Source organism: Heterocephalus glaber, unplaced genomic scaffold (genome assembly GCF_053883595.1).
Source record: "Heterocephalus glaber isolate CG9 unplaced genomic scaffold, H.glaber_assembly_v1.0 deba00001472, whole genome shotgun sequence".
Taxonomy (NCBI): domain Eukaryota; kingdom Metazoa; phylum Chordata; class Mammalia; order Rodentia; family Bathyergidae; genus Heterocephalus; species Heterocephalus glaber.
In genome coordinates, this window is record NW_028258315.1 from 7,441,246 (window position 1) to 7,448,882 (window position 7,637).

Sequence of the window (7,637 nt, forward strand, 5' to 3'; positions counted from 1 at the left end):
ACGATGGGGAGCAGGTGAGTGGGCCTGGGCTCGGGCGGGCGGGGCAGGGGGGAGTCTCGTAGGGCCTCGAAGCCCAAGTACCGAGAGAAACCATTAGCTTTTACAATTTTCTTTCCTCACTATATGTGTTAGAAATGGCTGTTTTAACCACTGCATTCAGAGACTTCCTATATAAAAGCCCTTAGTTTCCACGGAAACAGACTTGCACCTGCTTGTTTGATGGGGGGTTGCTGGGGGACATCGGCTGGCTTTGGAAAATGCAAGTCCAGTTGTACTGTGTCCCTGATACCCTCCCTCCCTGAGCTTGAGTCCAAACTGTGAGATGCAGTTTCAGTGAAGACAGGACCAGGCCCGGGCCGGGCCGGGCCGGGCGGGCGTGGAACTCCCTCGTGTGTGACGGACTCTGGGTGAGAGGAGGTGGAGGACACACGCCTGCAACATGGCAGGAGGTGCACGGTGGCCGCTGAGGTGCCAGGGAGGGCCCCCCAGAGCCAGAGGGCACAGTGAGGAGCGGGGCCTTGGAGAGGTGGGCCGAGGGCTTCGTGCGAGTGGAACGGAGGCCGAACTCTGATCCGCCCGCTGGAATGAGGGAGAGTCCAGAGGGCAGTGGGAAGAGGAGCAGCTATAAAGAGCCCCAGAGCTTCAGAGACACGTGCGTGTGTCCTAACCCTGCGCTTCATTTGGCTCCTGAGTAGAGCAAACCAATTAGAAACAAATTGTAAACAAATTGGGGTGGTTTTCTTTTTATGGAAGAAGGAAAATCAAAAGAGAGTAGATACTAGATAATATAAAGAGCTGCTTGTTTTTACAGTGATATGGCTACATTTGAAACATTTGTTTGTATGAATATCTAGGATTGCTTTAAAATACTCCATCCCTAGTCCCAGAGAACAGCGGCCGATAACCCGGGAAGACCAGCTTGTTACTAATTACTAAACTGAGTGATAGGCACTTGCGGATTCATTATACTGCCGTAGTGTTCTCTCATATTCTGCGACCAGAATTGTGGAAAGAATTAAGCTCCTGAACTGAGGCACCACTGTACTATTTGTGTACTATTTTCATGATCTTTGTCTGTAAAAGTCTCTATAAGAAAAATGAGGTAAAGTATATGGAGCACTTAAAACAGCTTTCACATGGTCTACTATGGTATAAAGTGTCCGTATATTTGCTATTTTGCTTTTTAAAAGTAACCTTTGCAGGCTGGGATTTGGCTCAGTGGTTGCACTGCCAGCCTCGAAAGCGCAAGGTCGAAACTTAGATCCCCAGTACCAAAATCAAATTTTTTTAAATAAAACGAACCTTTGCCTGGGCACAGGGTTTGGTGGGCTGGAGGGCAGGTCTAGCCAGAACTGCCGGTCCAGGCACCGCTCCGCCCGGTAGCAGTGTCCTCTGGGCGCTGAGATTCAGGCTCCACTTGTGGGGGAAGTTAGAGAATTTGTGTGTTGAACAAATTCGGATGGACTTTTCAGTTTCGCCAAATCTGACCTTCATTTTAAAATGCAGTTTCCCCCCGGAGACACCTGCCTTGCCCTGCCCTGGAATGGCAGTTGGCCTCTTCCCGAGCCCCAGGTGCCTCTGTACCCTCACCCGAGCTGCTTCTCTGTAGCTCTTCCACCAGGCGCAGTGCCCTGCACGCTGGGCTCGCGTGTCCTCGTCAGCACCACCTCCGGCCCGAATGTGAGCCCCATGAGGGCAGGGTTTGTCTTTGTTCTGTTGTGTATCCCAGCACCTAGAATCTCAGCAAATATTTACATGAGTAACACGGTGTCTTTGCCAAGCGGAGAGGCCGTCCCGTCACTCGGAAGGAAGCACCCCTCGTTCACAGAAAGGAGAGCAAGGCCAGGCGAGGCTGGGCCGGGCTGCGCCCTCAGTCCACCCCCCCCCACCCCCCCACCCCCCGTTCTCCATGACCACCTGAGTCTGGGTGGGGCCCACGGTGCTGCGCCCTGCCTTAGGCTCCTCCTTACTGAAGCCAGAGCTCTAGGGCTACCGAAACTGCATTAAGATAAGAATGAGTAATATTTTGAGATCCAACAAATGGATTACTCTGTCCCAGATCACAACATATGAGAAGATATCCACACATTTTGTATCACTTTTATGTGTATAACATGAATAATTTAGAAAAAGACCTTTTCATCAAGGGATGGGTTGGAATTACATTTTTTTTTTTACGGTGCCGGGGATGGAGTCCGAAGTGCCAGTTATCACATAAGTCAGGTTTGCTTTTTGCACGAATCACCTCGCCAGGAAGCGTGTGTGTGCGTGTGTGTGAACAAAGAATGCAATTTATTAAGAGTTCGGCCAGCAGCAGCACAGGATTTCTAGATTCTGAGACAAGAGGAAGGGCTTATGTACCACGCTAGACAACAGTGTGCATTTGGGGTTCGTCAGTGTTAACACAGCGGAGGTGAGTTGGGAAGCGGGCACCTTCCGCCTGCGACCAAGGCTGCTGGCCGCCCTGCAGTGAGCTTCGCCCCGCTAGAGGGCGCTGTGGCCCTGCGTGCGGATCCTGAGACGCGCGTGCGCGGTGAGTGGCCGAGGGGCCGCTGCGTGCCAGCTGCAGACGCGGGAGCGCGGTCAGCCCCGTCCGTCTCCGGCCGAATCGCCCTCGCGCTTGGTGGCTGGTTTTTAATTCTCATTAAAGAACTCCTGAGCAACCAACTCCAGTACGGCTACCTGCGAGTTGTTGTGCTGTAAAATAATGCAGTACTTTAATAAAAGACTGACAGCGACGGAGACAGACGTCTGGAGAGCCCTGGCCGAGGGTCTGGCGTGCTGGGACCTTGCTGGGCCTCAGTTTCCCCATCTGTGCATGAAGATGTCCAGCTGATAAAGTCCCTGGGCAGGGCAGTTGCCCTCCTGGCCAGTGTAAAAACAAAACAAAAAAAGAATATAACAGTAATTGTTCAATGTTGAATACATGTTAAAAACACAGTCAATGAACTACATGGCTGCTGCTGGTAGCCATGCGCACTTTCTGTGTGCTGGGCTTGGGAGCCATGTCTTTTTTATTTTACAGTGGACCCTCGAGTTACAACCGGTCTGACATATGATCAACTTGGGTTACAACTGGAATTTTTAGTTTTAACTTCTGACCAGAGTATTAAGTTATGACCCGAATGCTGGCTGCCTGTGCTTCCAGATGGTCTCAGATACAGATTTAACCCTTAGAGAGGTCTGGAAGGAGAATGACAGCATGCTTTCCTATGTGGGGTTAATTGAGAAATCTGGGCCAGTGTCTCTCTAAGGACACTGGGATCTGGCCTACAATTATAGGAGAGAGACTTTGAAAGCAATTGACCAGCCCTCGGGAATGAGTTGAGTTCATAAGTCAAGGGTCCAGTGTATTTTATTTTTGATGGGGGCTTAGATGTGACAAAGAGACTCTACACTTTGTAAGTTAGTATTTACTGTAAACATTTACTCAGCTTTTGAGCCTCTGCTGCAACCGCCAACCTGACTCCACAGTGAGGCTCTTTAAGTGTGTCTCAGGGACCAGGCGGTGTGTACACCTGTAATCTCGGCGCTCTGGGAGGCTGAGGCAGGAGAATTGTGACCTGCAGGCCAGCCTGGGGTACAGATAGCTTGAGAATGGCCTGGGCTACACAGCAATACCCTGTCTCAAAACACACACGAATAAAAGCAAAACACAGCAACAACAACAAAAGTGCCTGTGGGCCGGGGATTTAGCTCAGTGGTTTCGTTGCCTGCTGTGCAAGCGCAAGGACCCGAGTTTGATCCCTGGTACCAAAAAAAAAAAAAGTGCCTGTGTGCTGGGATGTGGCCCAGTGGGAAAGCACTTTCGGGGGACACACAAGGACCGGGTTCCATCCCTGGCACCGCTGAAAAAAAAGCCTCATGACCAGCACATCCATGAGACCCCAAGGAAGGAAAGCAATAGATAGTGAACTGGGTGGCTTTTCATTCTGCCGTTCATTTCTTAGACTCTTGGGAGCCCGAGGTTTCAGCAGTGCTGGTTGGTGTGGGGGTGGCAGGTGACAGGTGCAGGGAGTCTGGGGCGGCACAGGGGCCCTCAGCTGCTGCCCTCAGCTCTGATGCAGGACTTGGGGATCTCCTTGGAACCCTGTGTGACAGGGAAAATCCCCAACAGGCCACCAGCTCTGTATGTCATCTGCACTTCCGGGGCACAGACTGCAGGATGGTCCTGCCCTCCAGCTGGGGACAGACACATGGGCCCCTGGCAGCAGCCTCCTCAAGTCTTCTGCATGGGCTGGGACCCTGGGATCTCAGCCAGATCCCAGCTGCCAGCCCTGCCCTGGGACAGTGAAGCTGTGAGGCAGCTCCAGGTGCGGTTCTGCCTCCACCACTGTCCACAGGCGCCCCGGGTTCCTAGGAGCTTCGGGTTCAGGCTCATACCCACCTGCTCACACACACACGTGCCTTGGCATCAGTTTCAGCGTCTGCAGACACCATGTCATTTTCCATCTCATCACCACGCCCTGTTTCCATGTGACTGCAGCTGGCCAGCCTCGCCCCTCCTGGTCCCCAGCCCCACAGGAAGCAAAGCGCCCCCAATCTGCACCCCTCGGATGACACAGTCCTGGGAAATGGACCCGGGAAACAGAGCCCACCCAAGTACCCAGAGCCCCCAAGGAGGCATAAAGATAGAAGCAGCTGAAACGTCGAACCCCAAAACAACCATCCTGAGATCTTTTCTTGTCCACTCACAAGAGCTTGTTCTTCCTTTGTTATAAAAGCTTTCCCATCGACAAGATCTTTGAAGGATTTTTTTCCAGGACCTTCTTGTGGGCTTCAAGCCCAGGCAGCCAGAGGACTGGAGTTTCGTCTTCATGACACCTGGACAGCTGCTGCCCTTGGAGAATCCAGGCTGTCCCCCATGCCTGGCCTCCAGGGCAAGGTGTGTTAGGGATGCCAGGAGACCGGATGCTGTTTTAGTTAAGACACTTTCTTAGCTGGGTGCTAAGATGCTTCCTTACACCCCTATAATCCAGCACTTAGGAGGCTGAAGCAGGAGCTTGGCAAGTTTGAGCCCAGCCTGGACATATAAGTGGGCCTCTGTATCCACAGGTTCTGAATCCACAGAGCCAACCAGTCATGGGTCACAGATAATTCAGAAGATAATTCTAGAGCGTTCCAAAAAAGCAAACCTTGAGCACCATGCTAATCCCCGCAAATGCAGAGACGTAGGGCTGCGAGGTGCCTGCCGCTGTCCCTCTTCCATCTCCCGGGGCTCAGTCTCTGGTGCACGGGGGTCCTTTGCTGTCCTGCTCAGTTACTGCATGGAACAGGTGGGTTTGCCTTGTCACTGTTTCCTACATAACAGAGTGGAGCAGCTGCTTCCATAGCGTTCACCCTGTATCGAGTGTCTGAGAGTCCAGGAGGGTAGCCATTCGCTCATGCAGATCCTATGCTATGTGACAACTTGGGGCTCGAGCACACAGATTCTGGTGTCCAAGACGGGTCCAGGAACCTGACTCCCGTGGACCCCATGGCTGCCAGGAATTAAGCAACAATGGAGCTATGGCAGGAGGAAAAGGGACCCAACCAGAGCAGGCTTTCCAGCTGAGAAAAGCTCCTGGGGTGTGTGTGTGTGTCTTGCTTGGAGTTTTTTGGTCTTTTTTTTATTGTAGTGGTCCTGGGGATTGGATGCAGGGCCTTCACTCTGAGCTACATTCCTATCTCTTTTTATTTTAGACAGAAACTTGCTAAGCTGCCTAAGTTGGGCTCAAAATTGTGATCCTCCTGCCTCAGCCTCCCAGAGTGCAGGGGTGACAGGCAGCTGAGTGCTTTCTAAGCGCTGAGTTTGAGCATCACAGTTGACGTCCACACCATCCTTTCTCATGAAGGATGGCTGGAAAGGCTGGAGCTGCCCAAGTCCTCCTGGTTTCTCTCCTGCCGGGCACGGTGCAGGCGCAGATGGCTTCACCCATGGCTGGGAGGCTGTGGGTTTTGCTCCAACTCTGCCACCCTTCTCTGCGCAGCTTTCACCTTTTTGGGGATGGCATTGTTCAATGGAACCCATCTGAAAGTTCTCCACAGGTGGGTACAGCCCGCTGCCCCCTGCAGCCATGGGAACCAGCCTGCGGGGAGACAGGGGTTCCAGCTCCATGGGGGGAGAAACTCTGTCCCCCAGCACTCACTTCCTGAGGCTAAAGGGCACCCTTCAGCCCCCCTTCATTCAGCGCAGAATGGCACCTTCAGGAGCCAAATGCAAACAATAACACTCATTTTTAAACATCCCCTGTGGCCAGGTGCGATGGCACATGCCTGCCATACTGGCACACAGGCGGCTGAGGCACCCTGCAGCTGCGTGAGCCTGAGGCCCTGCTGGGCTGTGTGGTGAGTTCAAAGCCAGCCTGAAGTATACAGCAAGACTGTCTCAAAAACTAAAAACCCAAACTCAAAACAAAAGCCATTCACTTTATGCCTTACCTGCTGTTATATCTCATTTAACCCCAACTGCCATTAACAGCCTAACTCTGAATGACGACAGCCCTTCCACTCTGTCCTTGCCGGCAACAAAATGTCAGATGCCGTTGTGACAGTTGCAGAGGCCGGAGGAAACCACCAGTGAAATGCGAGCTGTGGCTTCCCCAGCATCCATGCTACTCCATGGTAGTTAACAACCTTCAAAAAGGGCTGGGGATTTAGCTCAGCACCTGCCTCGAAAATGCAAGTTCAATCCCTGGTACTGGAAAAACAAATAAATAAAACATTCAAAAAATTTTAAAAATCAATGAAATGGAAAATTCACATTTTTGTTAAGCTAAAGAAAGAAATGGGAAATAAATGCCTTTTGTGGTGACTGAGTGGGAGGCCACTTGGGTGTGGCTCATGGGCAGAGTAAAGGCAGCAGGGGCCAGGCCCCAGGGCTGCAGAACAGAAAAAGAATCTTCCTTTGGCAGGAAGGTTTGGGCTGCAAAGTAACAAGTTAGCAAATTACTTTGGGGATAAAACAGGTACAAGTTAAGCACCCCTGGTCCAAAATCCAAAATCTGATACTTTTTGAGCACCAACATGACCACCACTGGGAATGCTCAACCAGCAGTGTTTATACAAATAGTCCAAAATCCGAAAAACTCGGAAATTGGAAACATTTCTGGTCCCATCCATTTTGAATAAGGGATGCTGAACCTGCATTAATGTCTCTAATTCTTTTTGTTTGTTTGGGTTTGTTTTTTTGGGGGGGGGGGTTGTCTTTTGAGACAGGGTCTTGCTACGTAGTTCGGTCTGGCTTTGGATGCACTATGCAGCCCAGGCTGGCCTCAAACGGTGATCCTCCTGCCTCAGCCTCCCCAGTGCTGGGATTACAGGTGTGTCGCACCACTCCCTGCTTCTGTTCCTAATGTTGCTGTTTTCTTACAGAACAAGACACATGCACACATTCACAACAGTTTGGGCAGGGGTAACACAGGGCTTGGAGGGGTAAATGTTGCTGCATAGGTGATGTGTACCGTAGATGGTGGAGAAGGAAGCGGACTGTGTGGCTTGGGGCTGGGAACCGGAAGGGCAGGTGCTAGACTGAGGCATGGAGACATTGGTTGGGGATGAGGAAGGGAAAAGCTGAGCTCCTTGGCCAAGGTGGCTCATAGAGAGGCTGGGAAGGGCCCTGGTCTGCATGCTTTTGGTTGTGAAAAAGTTAACCTTAT